The sequence below is a fragment of the Carcharhinus amblyrhynchos genome, chromosome 28, assembly GCF_965287045.1.
Source record: "Carcharhinus amblyrhynchos chromosome 28, sCarAmb.v2.hapA, whole genome shotgun sequence".
In the NCBI taxonomy this organism is placed as follows: domain Eukaryota; kingdom Metazoa; phylum Chordata; class Chondrichthyes; order Carcharhiniformes; family Carcharhinidae; genus Carcharhinus; species Carcharhinus amblyrhynchos.
The window spans coordinates 28401326-28420343 of NC_137351.1; positions in this window are offsets into that span (position 1 = coordinate 28401326).

Consider the following 19018-nt stretch of genomic DNA (forward strand, 5'->3'; position numbering starts at 1 on the left):
ATAATGAATGGCGGAGCAGGCTTGAAGGGCTGAATGGCCTACTCTTGCTTCTATTTTCTATGTTTCTGTGGGTTCCATTATAACCTGTTTTTGCCACTTTCTGTATAAACAGAGAGTGTTAAAACATAGAGACGGTGAGAAGTCTCACCTGATAAAGGAGCAGCACTCCGAAAGTTCATCATTCCAAATAAACCTGTTGGATTTTACCCTGGTGTTGTGAGACTTCTTATGTGCCAACCCCAGTCCAACGCCGGCATCTCCGCATCAAAACCTAGAGAAGCAGACAGGAAAAGAGCCACAAATCCATTCAGTCCTCTTTCTTCATTCTTTCACAGGATGTGGGCATCACTGGCAAAGCCAACATTTGTTGCTGACCTAATTGCCCTTAAGGGTCAAGAGTTGACCACACTGTTATGGACCTGGAGTCACAAGTAGGCCAGACCAGGTAAGGACGGCAGATTTCCTTCCCTGAAGGACATTAGTGAACCGGATGGGTTTTTCCGACAATTGATTCATGGTCTTTATTACTGAGACCAGCCTTTCAATTCCATTTTGTTAATTGGATTTATATTGTTCTGGTGGGATTTGAACCTTGCCTCCAGGAAGATGCAAATGGTGCTTATTAACCCTATATCCAGGTCTTGCTGCATAAGTGCATGGATTGCTTTACTATCTGAGGAGTCATGGCGCTCAACATTGTGTAATTATCAGCAAACATTCCCATTTCTGACCTTATGATGGAGGAGAGGTCTTGGATGAAGCAGTTCACTGAGCACCAATGACCTGGAACCGAGATACTCAACCTTCAACAACCACAAATGCCTTTTCACTTGGTATGACTTCAACCAGCGGAGTGTTTCCCCTTTATTCTCATTGATTCTACTTTTGCCAGGGCTTCTTGATGCCTTGTTGCTGTTGTATGTCTCTTTTTTACATCCACAGGCGATTCGGTCCGCCTTGTTGGCCAACAAGGGGCATACACGTGGTGGGTCGTGCGAGGGCTGCTCTTGGATGTTGCTTCGAGAGTTGCCGAGTGCTTCATGTAATTAGTGTACACTTAAACTAGACCAATTGATGGGCAACACGGCAGCTCAGTGACTATCACTGTTTGCTGTGCAATTACAGGGACCCGGGTCAGATCTTTGTCTGTGGGAGTTTGCACATTCTCCTCGTGCTTGCGTGGGTTTTCTCCAGGTGCTCTGGTTTCCTCCCACACCCCAAAAATGTGCTTTTTAGGCTGATTGGTCTTAATAAATTGTCCATGAATTGGATCTCCCTTCATCTGGCGCACATATAATTCCCTAAGTTTGCACCCCTTTATTATGGAGTCCATGAGATGTAGACAAAAGTCGTAGGTAGAAGGATTGGAATGAGGCACTCACTGAGTGTTAAAATGGGCAGCGTGGGCTTGTAGGGCTGAAGGGCCTGTTTCCTGTGCTGTGTTGTTCTTTGTTCTTATTCAACTGCCTTGAATCAAGGGCAGTGACTACCTTACCTCTTGAGTTCAGCTCTTTTGTCCGTGTCTGGATCTAGGCCGTAATGAGATCAGGAACTGAGTCACCTGGGAACTTCCACTGTCATACTTTTTATTTATTGATTAGTAAATATTTTACAGCAGTGACCATTTTCCCCTCCAGCTTCAGTGAGTGGTGAGTGAGGCAGAGAGTGGGGGTCGGTGCTGGGACCTCAGCTATTTACCATTTATATAGATGATCTGGAGGAGGGAACCGAGTGTATGGTGTCGAAATTTGCTGATGACACCAAGATTGGTGGAACGGCAAATTGCGCGGAGGGTATAGAGAGTCTGCAGAAGGATCTAGATAGGCTGGGCGAATAGGCCAGGAAATGGCAAATGGAATTTAATATTGGCAAGTGTGAGGTGGTCCACTTTGGTAGGAATAATGGTAGGAAGGACTATTACTTACATGGCGAAAAACTGCAGCAGGCAACAGTGCAGACGGACCTCGGGGTCCTTGTGCATGAGTCGCAAAAACCCAGCTTGCAGGTGCAGCAGGTGGTCAGGAAGGCGAATGGGATGCTGGCCTTCATAGCGAGGGGGATCGAATATAAAAGTAGGGAGGTCTTGCTGCGGCTGTATAGGGCATTGGTGAGGCTGCAGCTGGAGTACTGTGTGCAGTTTTGGTCGCCGTACTTACGCAAGGATATTTTGGCCTTGGAGGGAGTGCAGAGGAGGTTTACTAGGCTGATACCGGAGTTGAGGGGGTTGAGCTATGAGGAGAGGCTGAATAAACTAGGCTTGTACTCGTTGGAGTTTAGAAGAATGAGGGGAGATCTCATTGAGATGTATAAGATGATGAATGGGATGGATAGGATAGAGGTGGAGAGACTCTTCCTGCTCAGAAAGGACAGTAGGACTAGGGGGCACAGCCTCAAGATAAAGGGGGGACGGTTTAGAACGGAGTTGAGGAGGAACTTCTTCACTCAAAGGGTGGTGAATCTCTGGAATTCTCTGCCCGTTGAGGTGGTGGAGGCTGCCTCGCTAAATATTTTTAAGACGCGGGTTGATGGGTTTTTGATAAGCGAGGGGATTAAGGGTTATGGGGAGAGGGCAGGAATGTGGAACTGAGCCACGACAGATCAGCCATGATCTTATTGAATGGCGGGGCAGGCTCGAGGGGCTGGATGGCCTACTCCTGCTCCTATTTCTTATGTTCTTATATTATGTTCTTAAATAGATAAAAATGTCAATTAGGCACATTACACAACTCATTATTAAATTATTAATAGCATAACAACAACAACTTGCATTTATAAAGTATCTTTAACATAATTCAACATTCCCAAGGGGCTTCACAGGAGAATTATATAACAAAATTTAATACCAGATCACAGCATGTACCAAAATCTCCAACCTTGTTTGCGGCTGGGATTCTCCAGTGTCGTTGCAGTGAATGGAGTTTGGCTGGAATGTCAAGTTCTCTGTTCTCGCTGCCAGGAATCATAGAATCCCTACAGTGCAGAGGGAGGCCATTGGCCCATCTAACTGGTACTAACAACAATCCCACCAAGGCCCTATCCCCACATAACCCCTGTTAGTCCACCTCATACTAAGGGGCAATTTAGCACGGCCAATCCACCTAACCAGCACATCTTTCAGACTGTGGGAGTAAACCGGAATATCTGGAAGAAACTCATGCAGACACGGGGAGAATGTGCAAACTCCGCACAGAAAGTGACCCAAGCCGGGAATTGAACAGGGGTCCCTGGCACTGTGAGGCAGCAGTGCTAACCACTGTGCCACCGTGCCACCCACAAGATCAGAGAATCCTGCTCAGGGAATACTTGGTCACGCAATCAAAAACTTTCTCAGTGAAGTTTGTTTTAAGGTGTATCTTAAACATGGAAAGTGAGGTAGAGAGGGGAAAAGGTTTAGGAAGGGTATTCTATAGCTCAGGGCTTCAGCAATTGAAGGCACAGCCATTGATGGTGGGGGTGACTAAAATCAGGGGTATAGAAGGGCTCAGGATTAGAGGAGGGCAGGTATATCAGAGGGTTGCGGGGCTGGAGGAGGTTAGAGGTAGGGAAAAGGGGGAGCTCACACTTTATGAATTGTTGGGCAGGAAAAGCCAGGTGGCCATTCAAGTCTGGCCCACATGCGAAGGTGGTCTGACCATCAGAATATTAAGACTAAACACAAATCTGATCCCTTCTGGCTCTCTCTGTTAAACCCTGCCCCCATCTCCATACACTTACCAATGTAATATTCTTTAAGAAAATTAAAAAAACCCAGGACAAATAAAGGTACTTTGAAATACATCTTCCCCGACTTCTGCAGCCTATCAAACCCATTCTGGATGATCACATGAAATGAGTTTCTTGTAAATTGGCCCACATTTCCCAAGAAGCAAAAGGAAAAATCTAATTTTGTATCTGGATCTCTCCTCCCTGTTCCTCCACACCCACTCTGCCTGTAAACTTACAACAGAATTCCTATAGGGCAGCACGGTGGCACAGTGGTTAGCGCTGCTGCTTCACAGCTCCAGGGACCTGGGTTCGATTCCTGGCTCGGGTCACTGTCTGTGTGGAGCTTGCACATTCTCCTCGTGAGTACGTGGGTTTCCTCTGGGTGCTCCGGTTTCCTCCCACAGTCCAAAGATGAGCAGGTTAGGTTGATTGGCTGCGTTAAAACTGCCCCTTAGTGTCCTGGGATGTGTGGGTTAGAGGGATTAGTAGGTAATGTGTGGGGATATGGGGACAAGGCCTGGGTGGGATTGTGGTCGGTGCAGACTCGATGGGCCAAAGGGCCTCTTTCTGCACTGTAGGGTTCTATTACTGTTAACTCATGGTGAAATAAGCCAAGGGCTATACACTAGATGCATAAATAACATAAACTTGGTTTGTTCAGGGCAACAGTAAGGGGGATTGCCCTGAGTCAGTATTGAATTGCCTGGTCAAAACTTGGAGAGTTAGGCCGATGGGAAAACATGTCTATAAAGGGACCATGATGTGGAGATGCTGGCGTTGGACTGGGGTAAAACACAGTAAGAAGTCTCACAACACCAGGTTAAAGTCCAACAGGTTTATTTGGTAGCAAACGCCACTAGCTTTCTACCAGACTGGTGGCGTTTGCTACCAAATAAACCTGTTGGACTTTAACCTGGTGTTGTGAGACTTCTTACTGTATAAAGGGATCTGCACGAGTTCTGCATCCATTGAAATTGACCAAGTTATAACAAAACAAAGGCAGATACCCATGCACAGAAAAGCTCTTCAATATTCCTCACTGAGAAGCAGAGGCACAGTGGTATTGTCACTGGATAATAATCCAGAGATCTAGAGTAATGCTGTTGGGGATCCAGGTTCGAATCCAACAATAGGAGATGGTGGAATTTGAATTCAATAAAAAAAATCTGGAATTAAAATCTAATGATCACTACAAAACCATTGTCAATTGGCGTAAAGACCCATCTGTTCGCTAATGTCCTTTAGGGAAGGAAATCTGTCGTTGTACCTGGCCTGGCCTACTTGTGACTTCAGAGCAATGTGGTTGACTCTTTTCTGCCCTCAGGAATGTCTAATAAATACTGGCCCAGCCTGCAACGCCCACATCCCATGAATGAGTAAAGAAAAACCGCTGGTTTGGCAGTACACAGTCTATTTTGTGCCTTCTCATAAATTAACATCTATGGAATGAGGAAAATGTGGACAACCTTAAATATCTCGTACGTGGTAATATTTTGAAGAGGAACAAGGAACTGGGCAGCATGGTGGCCCAGTGGTTAGCATACCTGCCTCACAGCACCAGAGACCTGGGTTTGATTCCCAGCTTAGGTCGCTGTCTGTGCACGTTCTCCCTGTGTCTGTGTGGGTTTCCTCCGGGTGCTCCGATTTCCTCCCACAGTCCAAAAGACGTGCTGGTTAGGTGCTAAGTTCTCCCTCAGTGTACCCCGAACAGGCGCCAGAGTGTGGCGACTAGGGGATTTTCACAGTAACTTCACTGCAGTGTTAATGTAAGCCTACACGTCGCACTCATGCTTAAACTTAACTCTCTGGCTGTTTTGACTAACAGTTCTTCCCTCAAACCAATTCCACCAACAATAGCTGCAGTATTTGCCTACACAGGAACTGTCGTCACTGTGAAACATGAACTACTTTCAGAGGTGTTAAAAGACATTGTGTAATGCAGTTTATTTTTAAACCTATTAATAATAGATCAAGTGTGTATATTAAAATTCGATGCCAACAATTCCACAGGCATGTTTTGATCCGGTTTGTAACAATGATAGAAAACTGAGACTTTAATAGCTTGGAATAAAGGCAGGAGAATGGGGATGAGAATCATATCAGCCATGATTGAATGGCGGAACAGACTCGATCGGCTGAATGGCTTAAATTCTGCATCTATATCTTACGGCCTTAAAAGAGAATTTGGGCCTTGTTTTACATGCTCTCTCTGGGTGGAGTTGCGAAGTGCAGGGGAGTTGTGAAAATGCAAACTGTAATGAACAATTCTGCCGCAGTTTATTTTGCCAGTGAGTGACAGCGGGAAGGCAGTGCTAATGCTGGACAAACTCAGAGCCAGCAGCATCTGTGGAGAGAAAAACAGAATTAATGATTCAAGTCCGTACAACTCTTCTTCAAGAGTCATATCGACTCAAAGGGCAGACTTTTACTGGCACGTCTGCCCGAGGTTTGTATGATCCTGCCCGAGGCCAACAGAGAATGCCTAATTGCACATCTTTGGAGTGTGGGAGGAAACCCACACAGGCATGGGGAGAATGTGCAGGCTCCACACAGACAGCGACCCAAGCCGGGAATTGAACCCGGGTCCCTGGCGCTGTGAGGCAGCAGTGCTAACTGTGCTGTCCCGCTATGCCACATGCCATCCTGCTGTGCCACTGCGCTGTGCCTCTGAGCCACTGTGCCGTTCCATTGTGCCACTGTGTCATTCCAGTGTGCCATCCGGTTGTGCCACCGTGCCGTGCCACTGTGCCATCCCACTGTGCCACCGTGCTGCTTCCTTAATTAGTGTTGAGAGTAGAGATGATTTTGCTCAGTTACCACATTTTACCACAGGCTGTAAACCAACATGCAGCTCATTGCAACATTTCCTATTCAGGAAACAGCTAGCCGTCAATGTTATATAAAAAAATACTGACTGCAGTTTTAGGATTACAAGATAAATCATTGACTGTCAGATTAGCAAAGCAGTAAAGTGCACTCAACAAATTATCAGGCTTAGATTATTTAACCTCGACAAGACTTCTGTTTTCATTCATGGGGACATGGGCGTTGCCAACTGGCCAGCATTTATTACCCATCCCTAGTTACCCAAGGGCAGTTGAAGAGTCAACCACATTGCTGTGGCTCTAGAGTCACATGTAGGCCAGGCTGGGCAAGGACGGCAGATTTCCTTCCCTAAAGGACATTAGTGAACCAGATGGGGTTTTCTGATAATCAACAATGGTTTCATGGTCATCAGTAGATTTTTAATTCCAGATATTTTTTATTGAATTCAAATGCCACCATCTGCGGTGGCAGGATTCAAAACTGGGTCCCCAGAACATTAGCTGAGTTAATAGTCTAACAGTAATACCACTGGACCATCACCTCCCCAGTAATCCTCACTTGAGTTGTTTTACACTGCAATTCTTAACAGCAGCCAAAATTCTGATATCCTTAGAATCACAGAATCCTTAAAGTGCAGAAGGAGGCGATTCGAACCATCGAATCTGCACTGACCAGAGTTTCCCATCTAGGCCCTATTCCCGTAACCCTTCATATTTACCCTGCTAACTCCCCTGACACTAAGGAGCAATTTAGCATGGCCAATCAACCTAACACACATATCTTTGGGGTGCGGGAGGAAACAGGAGCACCCAGAAGAAACTCGTATAGACCCGGGGAGAATGTGCAAACTCCACACAGACAGTGACCCCAGCCGGGAATCGAACCCGGATCCCTGGTGCTGTGAGGCAGCGGCGCTAACCATTGTGCCACCCCCCCATATTAAAGGAATCATTTCCAAATTTCAGAGTATCAGCAGGGTGGGAGTGGGTTCCCCAGTAGAAAAGGGGGAATGAGTCTCCAGTGGTGTTTGGGGGGGAGGGGGGGGGTGGATGGAGGTGAGGGGGAGGGGGGGCTGGGTGGAGGGGAGTGAGGGGGGGATGCATTGTCCTCCGGCAGAGATCCGGTCGAAGCAAGTGGAACTATGTGGCAGCTACGCATATCGGTTCAAATAAGGTTTGGACATGATTTTAGGAGAGTCGTGAAATTAATCCTCAACACTCACCAGTTTAAAGCATCAATTAAGCAATCACATCTGTTTCCTGTACATTAATTGGCTTGGGCAAGCTAAATTTTAGAATCCCTACTGGGCAAAAAGAGACCATTTGGCCCATCATACCTGAACCAACAACAAACCCATCCAGGCCCTATCCCTGTAACCGCTTGTATTTGCCCTGCTAATCCCCCTGATTCCAATGGGGCAATTTAGCCAATCAACCTAACTTGTACATCTTTGGAATGCGGAGGGAAACCGGAGCACCCAGAGGAAACTTATGTAGACAGCGGGGAGAATGTGCAGACTCCACATGGACAGAAGCCCAAGGCCGGAATTGAACCCGGGTCTCTGGCGCTGTGAGGCAGCAGTGCGAACCACTGCCGCCACTTGAATATCTTAAAAACTGAAGAAAAGATATGTGATAAGCACTCTGAAGAAAATGAAGTATGAATATCGTACTAACATATTAACATCACAACCCACGTTCTCTTCCAAGTCACGTATCAGCCAGTTTTGGAACTGTATCAACGTTCCTTCATAGCCACTGAATCTTGGAGCCTTCTCCTGAGCAGAACTTTGGGAGGAATTACGAAACATGATGCACCTGCTGAACCTCAAGAGATTTGGGAAAAGGAATAGAGCCAGCAAGGAAGGAGTGCAGTTTTGTAATTGCCGGCAAAAGTAGTTTTTGGGCATCAAGACTAGTTTTGATACCCACCACCCACTCATCCTCCTGTGCCGTCTCCACACCCCTCCCCACTCCTCCTCCCATACACCCTCCCTCCCCCTTTCTGATTAAATAACCTTGGGAGCTTTACTTCAGAGGGAGATACATGAGTGAGGGCAATAGACAAAATATTGTTGGGCTCATGGTTCTTGCTGATCTCATAAGTTTACACCTTCAGGCATGGTAGCACAGTGGTTAGCGACTGCTGTTTCACAGCTCCAGGGACCCAGGTTCAATTCCCGGCTTGGGTCACTGTCTGTGTAGAGTTTGCACATTCTCCTCGTGTCTGCATGGGTTTCCTCCGGGTGCTCCGGTTTCCTCCCACACTCCAAAGATGTGCGGGTTAGGTTGATTGGCCGTGCTAAAATTGCCCCTTAGTGCGCTGAGATGCGTAGGTTAGAGGGGTTAGTGGGTAAATATGTAGGGATATGGGAGTGGGACCTTGATGGGATTGTGGTTGGTGTGGACTCAGTGGGCCGAATGGCCTCTTTCTGTGCTGCAGGGGTTTCTATGATTTGTAAGGAGGCAGGAAACAGTAAGCAGGAGCTTAACACCAAAGGTTTATTACAGTGTGCAGAGGATGCCTGCAAAATGAGCCCTGTGGTGACGGTGGGGGAGTCAGAGGCTTAATTTACAGCGTTCATTGTGTGCTTTCGTTTGACGTTGTACTGTGGGCAAAGTTCTAGCTCTGAAAAAAAAGCATTAATCACTGTCACATTCCCTGCCTGTGTGCCTGTTCCTATTTTTAGAGGCAGGGACAAACCATGCTGAGCTTGGAAATGTCATTCCTCTATCATCTGGAAGGCCTGAAAGCTTGGCAGCTTTCCCTTTCTCTTTTCGCTTCCTGTCAGTGGTTCACCAGCAACTTGCAATGCAAAAAATGGGCACGGTACAATTCAGATAGATACTTAAGAAATTAATAACACACTGGCCCCGAAAATCCAGGGTCTCATCTGAGCAGCTGGATATACAGCAGGAGTGGGCTATCACACCCTACCAAACAAAGTCATAGACTACATGCCATGCAGATCTGCACGGGGTCAACATTATCCACCTGGGTTGCCCAAGATTATACTCCTGCATCCAGCTCCCCCCACCCTCCCACTGTATTTTTGGATGCATTAAAGTAAAGTTTATTTATTAGTCACAAGTATGGCTCACATTAACGCTGCAATGAAATTACTGTGAAATTCCCCACAGTCCGGCACCCGTTGGGGTCAATGCAGCTAACCAGCACGTCTTTCAGACTGTGGGAGGAAACCGGAGCACTCGGAGGAAACCCACGCAGACACGGAGAGAATGTGCAAACTCCACACCGACAGTGACCCAAGCTGGCAATCGCACCGTGTCCCTGGCACTGTGAAGCAGCAGTGCTCACCACTGTGCCACCATGCTGCCCTACAATACTGGGTGTGGCACTCAGCAACTCTGACTGGGCTCAGTGTTCATTCTTTGCCTTACCTTCAGAAGAGTATGCTATTGTCGCTGCTGTAATGTAATCCGTTCATTCATTCAGGCAGGATTGGCTCAGCAATTCGCTTTGATGTCGCCGACTTTTAAACTAGAATCCACCCTGGGAAAACAGCAGCAAAAATGTCTGTAACTAAGCTAACATGTCTTCATGTGCTCCATACTATCTATATTTTATTTCCAGAGTGCAGTGAATCTAACAAGGTGTCCTGCAGTATTTCAGTGGTGTAATTGGACTCAAATTAAAACCTGGGCCAGAGGAGGACAGAGATGAACGTTAAGGAGAACATTAAGAGATGGGTGAAGAGAGAGGATTTTAGGGAGGAAATTTCCAAGGTGCTGTCTGTGTCTTAGAAAGCATGGATGCCAGTAGTGACAGGGGAATCAATAGTTAGGGAATAGATGTTACAATGTGACCAATGGCAACATGCTATGGTGGTCAGCTGACCCATAAACAATGTGACCAATGGCAACATGCTATGGTGGTCAGCTGATAGAATCACAGAATCCCTACAGTGCAGAAGGAGGCCATTCGACCCATCAAATCTACACTCACCACAATCCCAACCAGGTCCTATTCCCGTAACCCCTCCTATTTACCCTGTTAATCTCCCTGACATTAGGGTTAATTTAGCATGGCCAATCAACCTAACGCACACATCTTTGGAGTGTGGGAGGAAACTGGGGCACCTGGAGGAAACCCACAAAGAGATGGGGAGAATGTGCAAACTCCAGCTGATTTATATCCTGCGGTATTCTCTGACAATCCTCCGCAGTATCCGCTACTCCCCCAATAATCTGCAAATTTGGGGCAGCACGGTGGCATGGCGGTTAGCACTGCTGTCTCACACAGCGCCAGAGATCCGGGTTCAATTCCTGACTTGGGTCACTGTCTCTGCCAAGTTTGCATGTTCACCTTGTGTCCGTGTGGGGTTGCTCCGGTTTCCTCCCACAGTCTGAAGGATGTGCTGGTCAGATGCATTGGCCATGCTAAATTCTCTCAGTGTACCCGAACAGGCGCTGGAGTGTGGGGATTTTCACAAAAACTTCATTGCAGCGTTAACAAAGGCTACTTGTGACACTAATAAATTAACTTTAACTTTTAATCAGATTCACTGACATGTTCCTCCAAGTAATTTACATATTACAAACAACAGGGAGCAAGCATGGAACCAATGGGCCAAAGAGCCTCCTCTGTGCTGTAACCATTGAATAATTCAACATACGGGCGACAGGAGCAGAAGGAATGCTCAAAAGGCCTCAGTCAGAGTAATGGTTTGTGGAATGTAAAAGTTGAGAGGTATTGCCCTGGAGGATATTCCAAGGAAAGGGAGAGGCAAGCCCGGGGGGCATTTAAACAAGAGGATGGGCATTTTAAAAGATTACATTCCTCTCCTTGGTTAGCTTTACATGTCAGCTATCCACACACAAGGCAGTCATCAGCCTTCCAATCCTCTTCATTGTTGGGTTACTCATCAGAGCTTTCGGCAACCCTGTGATTGATGTAAATAAACCCACCCAACCCTCATTCCACCGAACTTCATTTTTCCCAGGCTGGAGGATGTTCTGTCTTTTACACTCCTTCCCAATTCCTTCTCCATACAGGTTGCAATGTTATATCGTCAAATAAATGGTGAAATATCTGTGCCAGGTTTTACTTTGCACAAAGATTGAATAGTAATTAAAAAAAGGCACACCAGCTTTGTCACTGAAGAAATTCTCACAAAACTAAATTATTAATATTTAGTAGAGCTTCAGGCAGATGGGCCTCAAGGAAGAATGTGATAGTTAATTAGTTGTTATAGAGTTGGAATTGGGCTATTTGTATGGCCTGGTCACAGTTCCAGGGGCGGCACTGTAGCACAGTGGTTAGCACTGCTGCTACACAGTTCCAGGTTCGATTCCCAGCTCGGATCACTGTCTGTGTGGAGTTTGCACATCTTCCTCGTGTCTGCGTGGGTTTCCTCCGGGTGCTCCGGTTTCCTCCCACAGTCCAAAGATGTGCGGGTTAGGTTGATTGGCCATGCTAAGAAATTGCCCCTTAGTATCTAGGGATGTGTAGGTTAGAGGGATTGGTGGGTATAATATGTGGGAGTAGGGCCTGGGTGGGATTGTGTTTGGTGCAGACTCGATGGGCCAAAGGGCCTCTTTCTGCACTGTAGGGTTCTATGATTCCAGGACAGGGTCATGCCTATGCTCGGCCTTGAATAGGACTCTCAGAAAACCCAGGGCCTATTGTCTGGGCGCTATTACCTTACTGCTCTCAATCGGCCCATGAATTAGTGTGAAGACTCCAGGTTCTTACCCCAGGTTTGTCCATGTGCTCCCTTTGCTGGAACACCCACTGTTTGGGTTGCACACATTCCTGGAGATGCCATCACAATGTCTCCTTCCTCCAACTACTCCCAGTCCTACAATCTCCCCACTGGTCAACTGACACATCCACCCTCACAGTGCATCAATTTTGCACGCCATTCAGAATGTTTGTTACCTGATTGGATAGTTCTGGGCTATCAAAAAAGACCAACATTTATATACTGCCTTTCATAACCACCTTTACACAAAAAATTAAAGTACTTTTTGAGCGCAAGAAACACAGCTGTCAATCTCACGAGCAAGGAGGACATGTGTCACCTTGTACAGCCCATGGCAAGTGTTGTAAGGTGCTGGGTGCAGTATGGTAGGTCTTATTATGGTACATGTAGCCTCAGGTAGAACATAGAACACTAGAACATAGAACACTACAGCACAAACAGGCCCTTCTGTGTACAAGTTGTACTGATCATATCCCTACCTACCAGGCCTATCTAAAACCCTCAATCCCATTAAATCCCATATACTCATCCAGAAGTGTCTTAAAAGACCCCAACGGGTTCGCCTCCACAACCACCGATGGCAGCCGATTCCACTCACTCACTATCCTCTGAGTGAAAAACTTACCCCTGACATCCCCTCTGTACCTATTCCCCAGCACCTTAAACCTGTGTCCTCTTGAAGTGACCATTTCAGCCCTGGAAAATAGCCTCTGAGAATCCACCCAATCTATACCTCTCAACATCTATAAACCTCTATCAGGTCACCTCTCATCCTTCGTCTCTCCAGGGAGAAAAGACCGAGCTCCCTCAACCTATCCTCATAAGGCACGCCACCCAATCCGGGCAACATCCTCTGCACCCAGGTAGTACAAGAGAAAGTATTTATTTAGTATTAGAGACTGTTTATGTATGTACAGTAAAGATCCAAGCTAGGAGCTGTCTCCATGCTTGCTCTGTCCAACATTATACTGCCCCTTAGGTGTGGGTCATACTTACATCATTGTGTAGGCGGTATTTCTCCCATAATGTGCTACAAGGTGCCACAAGACTTCATATTCCTCCCCCACCTCCCCAAAAAAACAGACAACAATATGATAGTGACCAGGTAATATTTTTTGGTGATTCTAATGAAGGATAGTTGTTCGTCAGGGCACCGGGGTGAAATCTCTTACCCTCTTTTGAAATAATGGCAAGGGGGTCAGTTATAGCCACCTGAGAGAGCAGAGAATGCCACATCTGAAAGACGGATTTTCCCACGCTCAATATTTTTATAGCCACAAATAAAATGCCCTAAGAAAGTAAAATAAAACTCAACATTTTAACACCATCTGTGTTTTCTCCTGGGTAGCTCACAGCACTGATCGCTTCCTGGTGACCCAAGGAAAACCTGGCTGGTTGGCAATTCTACTTGGCATAAACGATGCACACACTGAGAAAGCAGGAATGGCATAAAAGTTCTTGGTCTATTTTTCTTTGTCGCTTCTCCATTGATCTCACAGGTATAGGATGGATCATGCACCCCATCACAAACTGTTCGAGATGATGCCAGAGTTTGGTGACTTCTTGCAAACTTTCTCCTCTAATACCATCTTTTACTTTCATTCTATGCTCTTAAGACTGTATTCTAAATCTTTTAAACCTTATCACCTTTTTTTAAAAGTTTATTTATTAGTGACACAAGTCAGCTTACATTAACGCTGCAATGAAGTTATTGTGAAAGTCCCCTTGTCACCACACTTCGGTGCCTGTTTGGGTAGAGAGAGAGAATTTAGCGTGGCCAATGCACCTAACCAGCACGTCTTTCAGACTGCGGAAGAAAACTGGAGGAAACCCACGCAGACACAGGGAGAACATGTAGATCCCACACAAACAGTGACCCAAACCAAGAATCGAACCCAGATCCCTGGAGCTGTGAAGCAGCTGTGCTAACCACTGTGCCACCGTGCCGCCTCCATTTCTTGCCTGCTACCATCAGACTTTTGGATGGTTCTATCATACCTTAAGCTGATCTTTCTCTTCACCCCATCTGTAACTGTAACACTATATTCTGCACCTCTCCTTTCCGCCTCCCCTATGCACTCTGTGGATGATGTGCTTTGTCTGCACAGCTCGCAAGAAACAATACTTTTCACTGTACACCAATACATGTGATAGTAATAAATCAAATCAAATCAATTCAATTTAGTGGAGAATAAAAACAGAAAAATGCTGGATAAGCTCGACAGCCTGTGTGGAGAGTTAAAATTTCGGGTCGAGATTCCCCTTAAACAAAAGGAGTGGTGGATGATGTAGGGCAGTGGTGATGGTGAGTTAGTGGTAATGTTATTGGGTTAAGCAATCCAAAATCTTGGCCGTATGGGGACATAGGCTCAAATCTCAGCACACCAACTGATGGAATTTACATTCAATAAAAAAGGCTGGTCACAGTACTGGTGATTATTAAAATATCGGTCAAATTCTTCAACATCATCTGCAGCTGGGATTCTCTGGTCCTACTGGCGTGAGTGGAGATTTGGCTGCGTGCCAAATCTCACTGGCAGCAGTGACGAGACGGAAGATTTCTGGTCATCACCTTTTTGGGATGATAAATAAGCTCACAAGATATAGGAGCAGAATTAGGCCATTTGGCCCATCGGGTCCGCTCCTCCATTCGATCGTGGCTGATATGCTCCTCATCCCCATTTTCCTGCCTTCTCCCCATAACCCTTCAACCCATTACCGATTAAAAATCTGTCTAACTCTTCCTTAAATTTACTCACTGACTCAGCACCCACCGCACCATGGGGAAACGAATTCTACAGATTCGCAACCCTTTGGGAGAAAGTAGTTTCTCCTCAATTCTGTTTTAAATTTAATGCCCCTTATTCTAAGACTATGACCTCTTGTCCTAGAATGCCCCACAAGAGAAAGCATCTGCTCCATGCCCACCTTATCTATACCTTTTATCATCTTGTAAAACTCAATTTGATCTCCTCACTTTCTTCTAAATTTCAGAGAGTATCGGCCTAAACTGTTCAATCACTCCTCACACGACAAACCCCTCTGGGATCAATCTAGTGAACCTCCTCTGAACTGCCTCCAAGGCCACTGTATCTTTCCTCAAATAAGGGGACCTAAACTGTGAACAATACTCCAGCTGCGGCCTCACCAATGCTTTGTATAGTTACAACAATACTTCCTTACCCCTGTATTCTATTCCTTTAGCTATAAAAGCCAACATTTATACTTATATACATGAAACGTGAACATATATGTCCTTTAGGTACAAAAACACAATATCCATGTGATTCCAAGCCTACAATAAAGCGGTAGACTCTGAAATGTCCAAAACAGGCCCTTCGGCCCACAAGTTGTGCTGATCATATCCCTACCTACCAGGCCTACCTATTACCCTCAATCCCGTTAAATCCCATGTACTCATCCAGAAGTCTCTTAAAAGACCCCAACGAATTCGCCTCCACCACCACCGACGGCAGCCGATTCCACTCACGCACCACCAGTTGAGTGGGTGGGTGAAATGAGTGGGAGAGAAACAAGGCACTCAGTTCAAATAGGGACAGAGCAACGAGCCTCGCCAGTGATGTTCACATGCCGTGAAAGAATGCAGGATGAAGAAATATTCATCAAACTCAAACCACATGAGCATTTTTTTTGTGTTGAGGCAGTGCACAAGAGGACAGGAAGTCTTGAGTTAATTCTTCGAAGTTTCTCTGCTAAAGTGCACAGGAAGTTGCCGGTTCAGCATTGCTGATTGTATTCAAGCCTGTTGGAGTTTCCATCTTCCTGGCACGTTCTGCTGAAAATGGCCTGACAGACGGACAAAATGGGGTCAAAGGGGAAAGGAGAACAACTGCCGGTGTAATTAGAGACATCGAACAGCACAGAGGAAGGAAGCTGCAAATTGCTGCTGTGTAGTGGCTTCCTCAGCCTCGCTGTCTGTCCCTGGGGGCAAACCAAGCAGAAACAGAACACTTCCCTCTTCTGCAGTCCTCGCTGGTGACAAAGAAAGAAAGAAAAAGGGACAGAGAGAGAGGAGCGTTGCTTCTGCCGAGCAGGGAACAGATTTACAAAATGGCAAAGCTGCTCTCAACCTTGCCGCTGGGTCAGTAGGAAGAAAGGAAGGACTTGCATTTGGATAGCACCTTTCATGACCATTGAACATAAGAACATAAGAAATAGGAGCAGGAATAGGCCATCTAGCCCCTCGAGCCTGCCCCGCCATTCAATAAGATCATGGCTGATCTGTCGTGGCTCAGTTCCACATTCCCACCCTCTCCCCATAACCCTTAATCCCCTCTCTTATCAAAAACCCATCAATCCGCGTCTTAAAAATATTTAGCGAGGCAGCCTCCACCACTTCAACAGGCAGAGAATTCCAGAGATTCACCACCCTTTGAGTGAAGAAGTTCCTCCTCAATTCAGTTCTAAACCGCCCCCCCTTTATCTTGAGGCTGTGCCCTCTAGTCCTACTATCCTTTCTGAGTGGGAAGAGCCTCTCCACCTCTATCCTATCCATCCCATTCATCATCTTATATGTCTCAATGAGATCTCCCCTCATTCTTCTAAATTCTAACGAGTACAAGCCTAGTTTATTCAGCCTCTCCTCATAGCTCAACCCCCTCAACTCCGGCATCAGCCTAGTAAACCTCCTCTGCACTCCCTCCAAGGCCAAAATATCCTTGCGTAAGTGCGGCGACCAAAACTGCACACCGTACTCCAGCTGCAGCCTCACCAGTGCCCGGTACAGTTGCAGCAAGACCTCCCTACTTTTATATTCAATCCCCCTCGCTATGAAGGCCAGCATCCCATTCGCCTTCCTGACCACCTGCTGCACCTGCAGGCTGGGTTTTTGCGACTCATGCACAAGGACCCCGAGGTCCCTCTGCACCGTCACATGCTGCAGTTTTTCGCCACGTAAGTAATAGTCCTTCCTACCATTATTCCTACCAAAGTGGACAACTTCACACTTGCCAACATTAAATTCCATTTGCCAGTTCCTGGCCCATTTGCCCAGCCTATCTGGATCCTTCTGCAGACTCTCCACACCCTCCGCACAATTTGCCGTTCCACCAATCTTGGTGTCATCAGCAAATTTTGACACCATACACTTGGTTCCCTCCTCCAGATCATCTATATAAATGGTAAATAGCTGAGGCCCCAGCACCGACCCCTGGGGCACTCCACTAGTCACCAACCGCCAATCCGAATAGCACCCATTGACCTCACTCTCTGCCTCCTATTTGACAGCCAATCCCCTATCCACGCTAACACCCTACCCCCAACTCCATGCCCCCTGACCTTCTGTAATAACCTCTTGTGAGGCACCTTATCAAACGCCTTCTGAAAATCAAGAAAGACCACATCCACCGGCTCTCCTCTATCCACCGCCCTAGACACATCCTCATAGAACTCCAATAGATTCATCAGACACGACTTCCCCTTAACGAAACCGTGCTGCGTCTGCTCTATCAAACAATTCTCCTCAAGATGCCTCGCTATTTCCTCCTTGATGACGGATTCTAACATTTTACCTACAACAGACCTTAAACTAACCAGCCTATAATTCCCTGCCTTTTGCCTGCCACCCTTCTTAAACAACGGCGTAACATTAGCCGTTTTCCAATCTTCCGGCACTTCCCCGGAACCCAGCGACGTTTGGAAGATAATCACCAAGGCATCCACTATCACCTCCGCCATTTCTTTCAGAAACCTTGGATGCATTCCATCTGGTCCTGGGGACTTGTCCACAATCAGTCCCTCCAGTCTGTCGAGCACCGCCTCTCTAGTAACAATAATGTCATGCAGGCCCTCCACTCCTACCATCTTTCCATTGCTAACACCCGGCAAATTATTCACGTCCTCCTCCGTGAAGACCGAAACAAAAAAGTTATTCAAGGCCTCAGCCATATCCCCATCCCCTACCACTAAGTACCCCCTCTCATCCTCTAAGGGCCCTCCCAATGTGCTTCACAGCCAATGAAATACTTCTGCACTACAGTTGTATTAGAGTGTTTAACACGCCAGCCAATTTGTACACAGCTGGATGCCACAAACAACAGGTTGATAATACAACTTGTAAGGGTTAATGTGTTAACCAGCACCTCCCGTTGTACAATGTAGAGTCGAGCGGGAGAGCTTGGTTGAAAAATTATAGACCGAACCAATGCAGGTCGTGCATCCTCAAAAATCTTCCCACCCACTGCTCGCTCCTCTCTTCCTTGTTCCCACTCTCAAGACCTCCCCCCCCCGCCCAGCGCAGTTTCACGAAGGAACCCCAAAGCCAAATTTCGGAATGCCCCCAGTCAACTGTTTTCGTTCTGCGTTGGCAGCTCAGCAGAAGGTATTGAAATGAACCCAAATCAGGAAGAGATGGCTGCAGTCTCTTGCTGATGCCAACAGGGTGGGCAGTGGGCATTCCACCCGTCATCCACCCACTGTCCATCCCAAACGATCAGCTCTGACTACTGTCTTTAAATCAGTATCATAGGTACCCGCTTACTGACAAACTTGGGGTCTCAGCCAATGGGCACCAGCATTGCTACAATGACTCTGATAGTCATTTACATCATTACTGCTTATGAGAGCTTGCTGGGCATCAATATACCTCATAAAGTTAGTTTTAGAGATCGGTTGGGTAGCTTAGCAAGATAGCAACATTCCGTGTTAACTTTATAATTGTGGAATGACTCCATGTGTGAGGTTCTCCAGGCCCCCCCCCCAACTGCAGGAGGTGGTGTGTTGTTTGCTAACAGTGGGATTTTC